At 36.1% G+C, this 15,078-nt stretch overlaps 1 protein-coding gene across 2 annotated transcripts in view; it reads left to right on the forward strand.

Annotated features, from left to right (window-relative positions):
• Positions 1–385: 385 nt before the first annotated feature.
• The window catches only part of HAPLN1 (hyaluronan and proteoglycan link protein 1), an 81,286-nt gene continuing 66,593 nt past the window's right edge, over positions 386–15,078 (forward strand). For both annotated transcript variants that reach the window (XM_079145641.1, XM_079145644.1), the window contains exon 1: positions 386–648. The gene's annotated coding sequence lies outside the window, so the exon portion shown is untranslated. The remainder of the gene's footprint in view (positions 649–15,078) is intronic.

Consider the following 15,078-nt stretch of genomic DNA (forward strand, 5'->3'; position numbering starts at 1 on the left):
AGAAAGTTAAGGAAGTTTTATATGTGCCTTTATCGTAGTTGTCTATTTGTTAAGGAAGGACATCTACCATTGGATCTTCTTTTTAAACAGGGACTATTAAAAACAAGGCGAAAGTCTCACCCAGCTGCCTCACAGGTCATTCCACAGACCCTTGCCCCATCCCCTCTGGACAGATCAAGGAAAGAAGTGTGGTGTGGGTGGGGGCTTGTGGTTGAGATTGCCGCTTTGCCTTAACCCCAGAGAGGGATGGTCCGGGATCTGAGCAGAGGGGAAAGTCATCTAAGAGGCTGCTGTTTTACAAGGTCTGGGCACAGAAATGCCCCTCCCTTCCTCCCTGAAGTTTGCATGAAGTGCACGTTAGGCTGTAATTAGGGGATCTGGGAGGAGAACTTTCCTGGTGACGCTTTGCTTTTCTTCTGCTCTTGGTGAGAAAAAGTGCCTCCTTCTTCCCAGGATCAGGACCTCTGCCATCCAGCGCCACAAAGAGACATTCTGCACACACACGCGGGCGCGCGCGCATACCCACCCACACATACTCGCCCAGAGACAAACTTAAGGTGAGGAGAAAGAGCACTAGCCTCACTTGATCTCCAGCTTCCAACTTAAGTGGGACTTGAGGGCATCTGAACCTCTGGATTTCAGGACAAGGTAAAACTTCCATAATATATATATATATATATATATTTTTTTTTTCCTTTTTCAGACATACTTTGGTGCCTTTAAGATTTCAGAGACAAATGCATATATAATATATACATATATCCAACGAATTTTATTCTTTTCTTCAGTTTTCATTTTAATTTAATGACACCCCAACTTTTTTAAGGTTCATAGTATCAGATAAGATCCTGTTGCAACAAGTAGGATCAGTCTGGAAGTGGGGAAAATTAACTCTACTTTTTCTAGTTTTTGATAGTGCTACTATAAATCTGGTAGGCTCATGGTATCCAAGTGGTGGCTTTTCCATCTGTATTTCAGCAAGCATTTTCATAGCACCTGAGATGAGAAAAGGATAACATAGGCTGAAGGAAGAGCTGAGGCATAGGAATGCCCATTCCAGATTAAGAGTTTTGTCTTAGAGAATATGTAGATTTATGAGAAAAGGAAAGCTATTTTAGTGTTAGGTAATACCTGTTAGATTAATAATCTTTAAAATTTTATAGTCTTTGGTCTAGTCTTCTCCAGCTAATTATAAAATGAAGACCAGAGAGTCATGATGCATTTTATACATAGAATGATGTTGATAGATAATTTTGCCATGCCAAACATTTTAAAATTATATTTAAGATTACTTTTAAATTTACTTACAGAAGTTATTTATGTTGAGACTATTCACCATTGAAAGCAAACCTGAACGTTTGGGGATTAACCGAAGTTGTTTTCTTCCACTGACTGTGACTTGTGTTAAAAATAAGATCATTTATTATTTTGAAAATAAGTTGTTTTATTTTCATTTATCACTGGAAAAATACACAAAGTGGCCAGTACATTTGGGAATTTTTAGGGTGGAAAGTGTTCCTGTACATGTTCCAGTGTGATGTCATAAAATCAAACATACTGGCTGGCTTCTTGGACGCTAGAGGTTCTTAAGAAATAAAGTATGTGCGTTAATTTCTAAGTGAATGTAATAGCTATTCATTGTGAATGTAGTTTCTGGTAAGCATTTCAATTTGATTATTTCAGTGTCCTAAATTTGCAGTAATTTTACACACATTACAGTGACTTCGATATTTTAATGGAATCATAAAATGGGAATATTGTCTACCAAAAATATATCATTGCAGTTTTCTCTGGATAAGTTCTAAGGAGGTATTTCTTAATCCTTACATCAGTTCTTTACTTCAGTTTCATTTATATGTATGAATGAAAGAAATTTTCCCTTCCATTCAATGAAATAGAATATATGCCAAAGGTATACTTGACATTTAAGCTTTATTGTTTAGTCACAGTTTGATATCTAGTATTAAAATTGTGTTTCAGCTGGGTGAATGAGTTATATATATGTTTTTTCTTTGTGGTGACCTCTCCATTAAATTGGAACTAGCTTACAAATAGAAAAACTAGATAAGAAGTCATTTCACTTAGAGCCAGTTAAATGATCAGCAGAAAACCAACACTGGAGACCACTGGTCCACAGAAGGAATGTACCCAAGAGACCAGTATTAAAAACAGGAGTGCCCAGTAGGCTCTGGCTTTCAAAGAGTAACAAGACAGGGGGAAACATCATGTTCTTATAAAGTGAGCCATTTATTTTCAACAAGGCTGGTCTCTCAGAGGAATGACTGACACTATAATTTAGAAGTACTGAAGTAACTTTCACAGAGAAGAATCAATTTGTTATATCCCTAGTGGTTTCACTTCATTTTCCTTCCTGTGGGAGCAAGTAACACATCCAGGATAAATACATTTAGAGTAAGTAGAAAGATACTTTATGAGTAGGCGGTCTACTAAACAATCTTGCCTTTCAACATCTGAAGTGTGGAATAGTGACCATTTTTGAGCAGATCAAGGTAGCACTGCACTTCATCTTTGTAAAGATGAACAAGAATCATATTCAGAAAGTGACTTCCTTCTTCAGAAAATACTGGTTTTCATTTCCTTTTGCCCATGCACATTTTATTTTCTAGACTACCTTTTTAAGATGAATGGTATTCCACCAATTAAAATTCCAACAAAAATGTAAGGCAAATTTGAAAATAACTTTCATACTATAGTCTTCTGTGGCTTCTAATTAATTTTCCAACATCCTGCAGTAATTATTAGTAATCGTAGTGCCTAGTCTATGTCATTTAAATGTACTCAGCCTGTCATTTAAAGCTAACAAAATGTTGTTGGGCCGAGTAGGGAGCAGTGGAGACCTGAATATACTTGGGATTTTAATCAATAGTGTTTAAGGAGGATTAAAGGAAACAGCTGGTTAAACAAATATTAGGTGTAGAGAGGATGGAAAGGTATAAATTAATAATGCAGCTCTTTATTTACACTGTGAATGGGAGGGTTTGTCGTGGTTAAATGTGAAGCACAGTCCCTGTTCGCCACCTAGTGGATGAGTCAAAGAAGTCTCTCTCACCAGCCAAAAATTCTGAAACTCATTTGGTTGACATTTTTGAACACTAACTCAATGCCAGATATTGGGGTACGTGCTGAGAGTATAACATAAGGCAAGTGAGTATTATATAATTTTAAAAATCAAGGCCTCACTTAGCAGTGTATTAAATTTCCTGTGACTGCATTCAAAATCACTTTACTGTTCATTCGATAATTTACTATCAACTCTCTGGCTCCTAGGGAATATAGTTTAATCACCACAACTCATTTCTAATATAGGATTTGTGTTTTACAGAGATGTTATGAGGCAGTCAAAGGAAAGGTGGAGAGAGCTTGACTATCTTGAATTACTATTTCTCAAATGGAAATAATTTTCTGTAAAATTTATTGTTGCTGAATTTAATTGGGTAAATAACTGCTAGCATAAGGTTAGCTTACAGATATTAATGCATTTTGTTGCATATTATTTATATTTTCATCAAATGGAAAAGTACAGTAGTAAAAATTGTTTTTAGATAATGAAGGATATTTTATAAAATATTGTTCTTGAACATTAATAATTAGCACATAGAATAACTTCATCTGTATTTACTTCTAAACATTTTTAAAGCAAGAAACCTGTTTTCATTAAGTTGACATAACATAAAAAATCCTGGACAAGAACAACCATATGGAAAACCAGTGTTTGAAACATTAGGATATCACACAAGATTAATTCATCTGAGTATTGCACTGTTTTGAAAAACTTTTGTCTAGGAAATATATGAATTATTACTTCAATTGGGTTCTTGCAAGATGTATGACTTAATGGCAACAGTGTTCAGCATATCGGCATTAATCGAGACAAGTTGTGAAATTCAGATCAGAAGGTAAAATGCCTCAGAAGGGAAAAAAAAAAGATGAATTTGCTACCTGCTAAGCTTTTGAGATGCAATACACAAATTGAGTTAGGCCAGCTGTTGTGTAATAGAAGATTCCTGTTTAGGGCATTTGTCGTTTTCTGCAAGGCAGTGAGACCTACACAGTGTACAAAGGAAAGCTGCTCAATAAGTCCTCTTTCATTAATGCCACAAAATATGATCATATTGATCAGAGGTGATGACTGGAATCAACAGTGTCCCTCCTGTAAAACAAGGCACAGCATCTTAACCCAACAGGTCATTATATACCAGAAAAAAATTGCTGTGAGTAATTCATCATTTTTAGAGTGAATCAGATACGCATTCCAGGAGAAAGCTAGTGAGAGATTGCCTGAAAGACAGAGGCCTTGAAAGTTGAAGTTTAGTCATGGATTGGAAAACTGCATTACAAGAACTTTTAATGGTTTCAGATATCTTAAGGTACTAGACAAGGAAGAACTCTACAGGAAAGAATAGCCGCACTTGCTGAAATGGTCGGAAGCAACCAGAGTCTGTTATGCTGTGATTCTCTGTGATTGGCTTTACCCACTAATGGAGACACAGAAGGAGATTGCTGGAATTCAGATTCTTAGCTGTGTTTCTCAAAGAAAGTCAGGATATGTTTTAAATACCAAATGTTGCTGGATCATTTTGAGCATCTAGTCATTGCTTTATAGCTTAAGAGGGGTGGTACTTGGATGAAGGTATTGCTAGAAGACCAGGAAGTTATTTACAAAACAAAAACAGAAACCATCAGAGTAAAACTAACTTAGTATAACAGAAATTTCCCTTCTCTCAAACCAAAATATCCATAGAGAACTCAATTTACTTGGTTGGTTCCAATCAATTCTAATTTCTCTAAGATAAAATTGAAATTAAATAATATTTTAATTTTCACTAAGTTCTATGGACATATTGGTTCAATCCATATAATGTGACTTTTTCTCATTTTGACTCTGAAATTTGGGAGATCTTCTCAGTCAATCATTCATTTGTTCATTTATTTCATTCAACAGAATAGTATTGATCACTGGCTCTTTGCAGGTACTTTGCTAGCAATATGTGATGGGCCATTAGTATTAAGATAATTCCAAGCCTGTATCTTTAAGAATCATTTTTCCTTGTTTGTCATCTCCTAGCAGAATAAGTATTTTTACTTATTTACTTTGTTTCTTGGTTGTTGGGCCAGGTAAGCCTAGGAAGTCACTCTGATGCTCCAGAGCCCCAAGAAGTCTAGAGATCCAGCTTAGACAGGAAAAGTAAAAATGCATTTGTATACAATTGTTCTTCGCCCACTTGCAACTAAATTTGAGTCTGATCAAGAATGATTTACTGCTTAGCATTTGTACCAGGGAGGCACCATAGTAGGTATTACATAGTCATTTGTTCAAGGAGTTCACAAGCTAGTGGAGGAGACAGATGGGCACACATCATGAATTACTAGTAAAATTTGCCAAGTAGGTGAAACTTGACTTTCTACTCTCCGGGGTCTCCTTCCTTAGCACTTATCCAAACTTTCCAACCCTTCCTACCTCATAAACCAAGAGAGACTCCTGCTCTCCACACCTACAACACCAAGGATCTGATACTTCTCTGTTTATTGATTTTTTTGATTACACTTAAGTGTGAATGAGTTCTACTCATACATTTACATTTCAAGCCTTTTATGTCTTGAAGTAAACATTCTGTTTTCTGTAAAAGGAATTTGAAACATCTAAGGGCCTTCCCACTCTTACTTTGAAAGGTATAATTAAGCCTAGTTTTGTCCTCCATGGTCTTCAGTCTCTCAGTTATCCACACTCCTTATGCGAAGACATAGGATTCCCTCAAGGCTTATTTCCAGGACCTCAGAGACCATGTGTCCTATTAACCACTGGCTCCTTTGATCAGAACCTGATCAACCTGCCCTTCTACCTCCCCCCTGTGACTTAACCAGACAAATCCCCCTGCTTTCACCCTCAGGATATTCAAACCATTTCCTGTTTGAACATTCCTGGTTATTTCACCATAACCAATGCTAGGGATCTTCTCGGCCTTTCACTTTGGGCTTCATTTGTGGCCCCAGGACAGGTAGAGCATCCATGGCTCCTTGTATGCCATTATTTGGGGTTCCCATGCACCCCAAATATCCAGGCCTAGTGTGAGGGAGCAGGGAGAATGCACATATTTGGTGGAAGAACTCCTCAAAGTCAAGAAGCTGGAAGAATACATGGATATGCATAGAAGAAGCACAGGAATGATTTTTCCTGTTGAAAATTTGAGTCAAGCCAACATCTTTTAAAATGTACATGCTCGGTTACCTAAGTACAATTGGTTTTAGAGAGCTTTCAGCATTGACACTGATTATAAACCTTGGAAAACTAAATTTTCAGGGGAAAAAAATCCTAAAATCTCTTTGACTTTATAACAGTAACACTAATCATAATCATTCCTTCTCATTTTTTGTTTAATTAATGTGGCATAATTATCATTTTGTTTTATTAGGTATTTTTAATTAATCTACGTAAGTTTTTTTTAAATTACATGCCATTGGATTATGCTACTTTAATTTGGTGGTCCTATAAGATGTTCTTCTAGCCCTATAATTTTAAATATGTGTTTACCACTCCTCAAATTGCTAGGACTAGTGACCTTGATTTGGAGATATGTTTTTCTTCTGTCTTTCCTTTAGCCTAGAGGAGAGGGATCATTAGCCTGCCTAATTCACTTAGATGCCTTATATTCAGTAGACGCTCTATAAATGCTTACTGTTGTTTCTGTCAGTGTCCAGTACCATGCAGGACGTGGAACTTCAGGAGCTCTTGGACTTCTGTCCCCAGGGCCTGTACTTTAAATGTCTGAACACCTCTTAACCTCAGGCCATTCCCTTGCTCCTCTTCTGTTTCCTTAGTGGTCTTCTTTCTACCCATCAAGGCTGTTATTCATAAGGTGTTCTCAGACTTAAAAAATGATTATAGTATTAACTTAAAAATGTAAGTAAGATTAACTGATAATTTCAATAAATTTCTGAATGTAAGAAAAGCAAGCCTAGAGGAAAGAAACCTGTTCAGAGGCATTTGCAACTGTGTGGGTATGATCTACCAAGGTTGCAGTAATTAGATGTGGAAGAGAAGTCTAGGATGATGTAAATGTTTCAAGGGTGGATGGCCACATGAATAGGGATGGCATTAACTAATATTGGGAATAGAAGAACAAAAGTTTCAGGGAGGATATGATGAGTCTTGTTAATGAAGTACCCCTGGGACAGTTAAGAACCCATTTGAGTTCCGTGTATATGTCTTAAATATGTGGGAGGAGTAAAGGCTAGAAATAGAGATCTGGAATCCCTGATATTAAAACAGTAGTTAGAAATCATCTAAAAGAGAGGAATAGATCATACCAGAACAACAAAGGTAGAAACAGTTGACCAAAACCTGAAACCCAGGGAAAAATTAGTAGGACTGAGTTTTGCCATTATTTTTGTATCTTTGTTAACTCTGTTTTTGTCAATTCCAAATGTCCACTGAGTTGGGTAAAAGAAATGTTGTACACATCTTTCTGTTTCACAATTCTGGTCAGTCCTCTACATATAGAAAATGTCAGACATGTTTGTTGAATTAAATGAAATTAAAATGGCATTTCTGAGCGTTGATACTCTAATGACAGATTTTCATAATGATAACCCAGAGTAAGACCCTGGGTAGTTATTTATTCAATTTTGTCCAATACCGAGCTAACTTTAAATATATGTTACAGCATGTTGTTGTTTAAAAATCCATAATCAATGTGTGGCACAGATGGTAATTCACCAGAGTATTTAAATAACCATAACCCATGTTGTTTCGTTTAACATATAAAGAAGCTGACCCCAGAATGAATACTAGTTCAAATCCACTTATAATTCTTTCCTTGATCTTTAAGACTTCTAAATCTTAGGTCAGATTTAGAGTCCGTAATCTTGGATTCTTTGGTCTTCTAAGCAACTTGCGTTTTTTCTTTCTACTTCTCTTACACCCCAATAGTACTATCAGATAAAATGCAATGAAATAATTTTCAATGTAAAGGTGTCTCCATATTGCAAGGGACATACTTTTACTAAACAAAAATTTCTTGTTTTTCTAATGTTCATATTTAACAAGGTGTTCTGTATTTTTTATTGGCTAACTCTGGCACACTACCTCCTCTTAAAGTTATTATAACTGGAGTATGAAGACTAAGAATTTCTCCATGAGACTTCAGAACACCTTCCTTATAAAGGCCAATGAGTGAAGTTATTAAATTTATTAATTTTTACATTTTTTTAATGGTGCTGGGGGTCAAATGTAGGGCCTTGTGCATGCTAAGCTGGTAGCTCATCACAGAGCTACAACCCCTGGGCTACTAAATTTATTTTTATTTGTAAGATAAATATGTTAAAATTATCTTAATACAATTATATAACTGAAATATAGTAGTCAAGATGCAAATTAATAGAACATTTATAACTATGGCATTATATACATATAGCTATTCTGAAAATACCATAAATTTAGATTAGTGACAGTGTTTTCCATTTTTTAAGTTGATGCTAGTTATAGGACAAAATAATTATTTTTAATTGGAAGATCATAATTCAGAAAAATATATAGAGTACAAGAAGTATAAACTCTCAAATATTCTAACTGCAGAACTTCTGAAAGGACCCTTTTGTTAATTATGTTATATTGTAACTTTGCTGCCACCTTGTGATACTTTGAAGTATTACGCAATATAATAAATCCATTTTGAACATCCAGATTATCACTTGATATATCTTAATTTTTCATATGATTAATATTTTTAATTTTATTCCCAAATGCTGTCTACTTTAATACCCAGAAAGCACCATCAAGTATGTAATGCAAATATTTTTGAGTGATTTGTTTACAAATTAGTAGTTTTTTCAGATAATCATTAAAATATGTTATTAGCAGTTTTTCAGATAATCATTAAAATATGTTATTCACTACCATTTGTCTTAAATGGATGAATTTTGTTGTATCTGCATATCTACTTGAACTTTCAACCTGAATTTGCCATAAGCTTCATGAATACAACATTTTGAAATTGAACTCTTCCGTGGACCAAGCCTGTTTGTGCCATCTCTCTCTATATCCAGACAAGGGCAACTTTGAAGGTGAAAAGGGATACCATATTAACTATACCAGCAAAACAGATATAAGCAAAAACTGCCCCAAGTAAACTGTTCACTTATATATATATGTTAAGAATCATCATATTCTCAATCACTGAAACTAGGAAGTTTGAAGTTCTCAACTAGTAAGTGGACAAACTGACTTGAAACCTCTGACTCAGACTTCCTACGTTCTTCCTCCTTATTCCTTCCCTGTCACCTTCACTTCTTTCTCCGTCGTTTATCATGGTCACTGACATTCTCAATGTCCTTGTTCTTGTCTTCTGCAATGGAATCTACCAGACAAAATTCTTTTGCATGGTGAATCTGTCCATTTCCTCCACCTTCCTTCAGCCTAACATGAACTGCTAGGATAACCTCACAACACCCTGAAGAGTGGACATCTTCATGATATCTGATGGTAACTACCCAATTTGGCATCAGCTGAATATTTAATGCTGTGTGGCAGTTCTAGCATACTCCTGAAAAAATCATTGCATTTAAGACTCCCAGGAGCAAATGTCCAAATCTTCCTAATTCATACTGAAAACAGAAGTCATCTGTAAGGAACTGTTTCACTGCCATGACACCAGAACTGACTCCTGGACTGTACTCCCATATATTCATTCTCTTTTTATTTTTATTATAATAATTTTTAAAAATCTCTTCAGAGTCTCAGGCAGATGTTGATTTCTAAGCTTTGGATGCCATTTCTTCTAGTCTTCTTCTCAGAGAATTTTCTATGAATTTATTTTTTGTCCACTGGTATCTTCAATTTCTCTTATTTTTGTTTATGTCTTCGTGATGGTGTTTCATCATGGTTAAATCTTTTCTTTGTTTTAAAAATATGAAACTTCCCCTAATTTCGTGTGCATTCTGTCTACCAATCTTTCCTCCTTCCCACCAGAGGCAAAGGTATTAATACATTTTCTGATGCTCTAACAAAATACCTGAGTCTGGGAACCTTATAAGCAAAGAGGTTTATTTGATTCATAGTTCTGGAGGTTCTGGTGTTGGCTTCTAAGCTCTGGCGAAGGCCTCATGGTGGATGGCATGGTGTGGGGGAGTGCACACAGAAAAATCCTATAGTGAGAAAGGAAGCCAGAGAGGAATTCAGGGTCAAGGCTTGCTCTTTTTAACAACTTAGTCTCATGGAGAACCGGATCTGTAAGACCAGCATCAATCTCTTTCAAGGATGATGCCTCCATGAGTTAATCATTTCCCACTAGGTCCACTCTTAAAGGTTCTACCACTTCTCAACATGCCCACACTATGGAGCAAGCTTCCACAGATGAACACTTGGGGCCACACGGAAACCATAGCACCACACTTCATGAATCACCTGTGTTCACTTCCTACCCATTTACTCCCATGCTCTTCTTAACTCACTTAATGCAGTTTCATCCTTGGACACTCTGTTGAAATGCTCCTCACCACTGTCACCAATGATCGTCTTCAATGTTTTCTTAGTGGCATTTAGTACTGATGACTGTGTACCCTTCACAGTAATCTCTACCCTTGGCTTTTTGACATCACATGGAGTAGCCAGGCTTCTTTGGTTATTCCATTTCAGACTCTTTCCTGGCTTCTAAAGAGAGATCTGCCTGTTTCTTGGCTGTCTTCTTTCTGATGACTTTTGCCCAAGATGCCTCACTTTCTACACTTTCTCCCCATGCATTAGACCAATTCCACTTATGTGTCAATGCTGTCCTGATCTTTGTATGTATACAGACTTATCTCCTGAGCATCCTAAATACCTCCACTATTAGATCTCATATACATCTCCAACTCCATAATTTGCCCATGAACTCTCTCCTTTCTTGATTTTATCTTCTTTAGTAAATGGCACCATTTTGTCTCCATTCAGTTTCCAAAAGCAAAAACATGAAAGTCATCCAGTGGGTTCTATCTCATAAATAGCTCTTCAATATGACCATCCATTTTCATCTCCATTAGAATAAATCCTGCTCCTTATCAGTATCCTCTTTCAGTTGAAATTCTGCAAACCTTACCCATTGGGTGATCTCCAGTCTTGTTCTTTTTTAGTGTATTTTATCACATCAAAATTGGAACAGTCCCAGTTCACAATAGCTAGATTGTGGAACCAACCTAGATGAACTTCAACAGATGAATGGATAAAGAAACTGTGGTACATATACACAAAGGAATATTATTCAGCCATAAAGAAGAATAATATTATGGCATTTGCAAATAAATGGATGGAATTGGAGAATATCATGCTAAATGAAATAAGCCAATCCCAAAAAAACCAAAGGCTGAATGTTTTCCCTGATAAGTGGAGAATGGTATATAATGGGGGTGTGGGGTGGGGAGTGAGAGAAGAATGGGGGAACTTTAGATTATGCAGAAGGAAATGAGAGGGAGGGGGGTATGAAAAATGGTGGACTGAGACAGACATCCTTACCCTATGTACGTGTATGATTACACGAATGGTATGAATCTACATCGTGTACAACCATAGAAACGAAATGATGTACCCCATTTGTGTACAATGAATCAAAATGTTGTCTGTAAAAAATTAAAAGATAAATTTTTTAAAAGATACAAAAAATTGGAGCAGTCCTCCTAAAGGGGAAAATGGACATATTTCCCCACTTTAAGCTCCTTGATGCCTTTCCATTGCTGTGGAAATTAGATTCCAAATTATTTAATACAGTTTGCAAGGTTCTCAGTGACCTGGCTCAAGGTTGCCTTTCCAGCCTTGTCTAAAATCACATACCAGCTAATAGAATAAATGACCGCAAAAGTCAAGATGATATAACAACAAAAAAGATAGATTCATAAGAGATCCACATATTGCTATTGGATAAAAAAAAGCCTTAAATGATTAATGTGTTCTAAAAATTAGATGCTTTTGGTTTTTTGTGGATGCTAATTCACAATGGTGGGCAGCTAGGGAAGAATAGAATTACTTTATATTAGGTAGAGGGAATTGAAGGGAGGGAAGGGATATAAAAGTGCATTCTACTGTCATGTATAACTAACTTAAACAAATAAATTTTTTTTAATTAGATGCTAAGCGTTTTATTCAGCTTTTTCCCTGCTGTGACTGAAAGACCCAAACAGCATAAGTGTAGAGGAGGAGAATTTTATTTGAGGGCTCACATTTTCAGAGGTCTCAGTCCACAGACAGCCAGTTCCACTTCTTGGGGCTTGAGGTGAGGCAGAACATCATGGCAGAAAAAGTATGGCAGAGGGAAGCAGCTCACAGAGAGACTTCACTCTCCTAATACAAAATATAAACCCCAAAGCCACACCCCCGTTGCCCCACCTCCTCCAGTTACCACTCCGTTAATCCCCATTAGGGGACTATTTCACTGATTGGGTTAAGCCTCTCACAAACAATCAGTTTTTCTCTGAATTTTCTTGCATTGTCTCACACGTGAGCTTTTGGGGGACCAAAAGCTTGAAGAACATTAGAATGCTTAAACTGGGTAAATAACAAGCAATAAAAAACTCACACCCAGGCATGGCATAGGAAAACTGTTGACAACAGCAAAGAGACAATATGAAAATCCTCCAGAAACAAAATACTCTAGACAAACCAGCAGGTAGTAAAATTAACTAGATGGAAATTTGCTTTACTTCCCACTTTAGAAAATGCCAAAAGTCTGTGGGTTGGAACTGGATGTGGGTGCATGCCTGTAATGTCAGCAAGTCAGGAGGCTGAGGTAGGAGAAACACAAATTAGAGGCCAGCATTGGAAACCTAAACTCTGTCTCAAATAAAAATTAAAAAGGAAAGGCTGGACATATAGCATGTAGCTCAGTGGTTGAGTGTCCCTGGCTTGATTACATTCTAGGTAGCTCTTAGCCTCTTGGTCTGTTTTTGTAGAGAAAGCAAAGTATTCACAGAAAAGTCTTCAAGCCTAGGGGGACATCAGTGTTCCTGTAGGCATATCCCTGAGAGTGTTGGACTGAGATGAGATTTAGTGGTGATCCAGTGACTCAGTTTTTGCATCTGTTTGGAGAGGCCATGTAGTTCTATGGCTACCTAGATCAAATTCCTGAAGCAGCTTGGGATGTTCAGATCCCTCTTTATCCATACCTGTTATTTTAAATCCCAAAAGAGGAAGAAAAAATAATGATCAAGAAGTGGGTGATTTCTGCAGGATATTTGATGATGTTATGCCTGTGTAAGTCACTGCCTTTCAGTGACTGAAACTTGACTTAAACCACAAAGATTCCAAGATTAAACTTTCTTGTAATACTAATCGTCTCCTTCCAAATATTCATGCAGCCCTACTTCTTTAATTCTGTTCTCATTCACTTCCCTCCAACAGGAGACCCTTGCCAGTTTGTCCCTCCTGCCTGAAACAGGGCTATGCCAGGATCATGAATATAGCATTTCCCCCAGACAACCTTGCTTCTGCTTGCTGGAATTAGTCACGTCTTTCTCTGTTCTCTCAATATTTTTTTTTGTACTACAATCGCTTATCACACTTTTCTGTGTGTTGTTTTTTAATTAATTGTTGAAATTCCTTTCTTTACTAATTTATAGTGCCCTTGTTAGTAAGTTGCTTTATCCATCTTTATGTCTTTTGAAGTTCTAAGCTGAATGGTTAGATTTGGAATCAGAGTCCAAAGGGCCTAATCCATTCCAACATTCCACCCACTACAATAATCCCCTGCAATTGACAGATGTTTGTTGATCTTCTTCAACACCTGTGGTAGCAGAAAGCACTAAGGATTCATAAGGCAATTAGTTTCACTTTTGGATGACTTATCAGGAAGTTCTTTCTGACATTGTGCAAAATTGGCTGCCTTAATTTCATCCAGTGTTTTAGTTCTGCCCTGCGAAGCTATATATAATAAGTCTAATATACTCTCCATGATCAAGCAGTTTATTTTTCTAAATGCAAAATATCATTTTTGCTGTAAAAATTTGTTATTTGGGATACATTGTTCCATGCTGTACAGATCATTTTATAATTTTAATATTCATAAGCAGGATTTGAGCACTGAAACTGTAAAACTAAAAGGAAAATTCTCATTTTTATTAACATGACTTGAAAGCAAACTTCTTGACCGATAGTGCTAACAGAATTATAGAAATGAATAAAATGATGTCCTTGTCACTGGAAAGGTCTCCTTTAATTCAACAAATAGCTATTGTATCAAAGAAATGGAAAATAAATATAAATGATAAGTTGAAAAGCTTTACTTTGAAAACAGAAGGCATTGATCATCTCCATTTGTTTATTGTGCCTTTATTTCATTACAGAATGTTACTATTTCAAATTAGTCATTCAGAGCAGAATGCAAAGAACATTGCACTATCATTCAATATCTGCAGCCTTAAACTGATAAGTCATGGAAAAATTGAAACATAGCTTAATCTAATAGTTATTACTTTGGTAATGCATTAATTGCTCCAAAGTAAATCAAAATGGTTTGAAGAATTTCAGATCTACACATTAAGGGAAAATACCAATTTGCTATAATTAGTAGAAATCAAAATATAATCTTAATTTACATTACTATACATTATTTTCACAAATATGCATTTCCTCTCTCTCCATCCTCTCTTGCCTTCACCAGGATGACAATATTCTTGCTAAGAATGAGAGGTGAACAGTAGGTTACCCTTGCATAATAATATTTGAATTCTGGGTAGCAGTGAATGCTGCTATATATTAGGAGCTACCACCTCAGAGTGATGAATGGGACAAGGATCCTTCAGGGATGAGACATCACAATATTTGGTATATCATGCCTTTTACTTTTTAAAACTCTTCATGTCAATGTAGTATACTAGTATGTAGATGTAGTTTTAAATGAAATAATTCATTTCAATCTACCAAAATGAGGCATTATCTTAAAGTAGAAACATAATTTAACTTAGGCAGGTTCCTACAATTATCAACATTTTAATTTGTTAATTAAGCCTGTTATTAAAAACTATTCAGTAAGATTGATTTAATATTAAGTATATTAGAGATCAATTCTCTCCTTGTTTATTCATTTCTGTTATGTAGCA

The sequence above is a fragment of the Sciurus vulgaris genome (assembly GCF_902686455.1).
Source record: "Sciurus vulgaris genome assembly, chromosome: 6".
Lineage (NCBI taxonomy): Eukaryota > Metazoa > Chordata > Mammalia > Rodentia > Sciuridae > Sciurus > Sciurus vulgaris.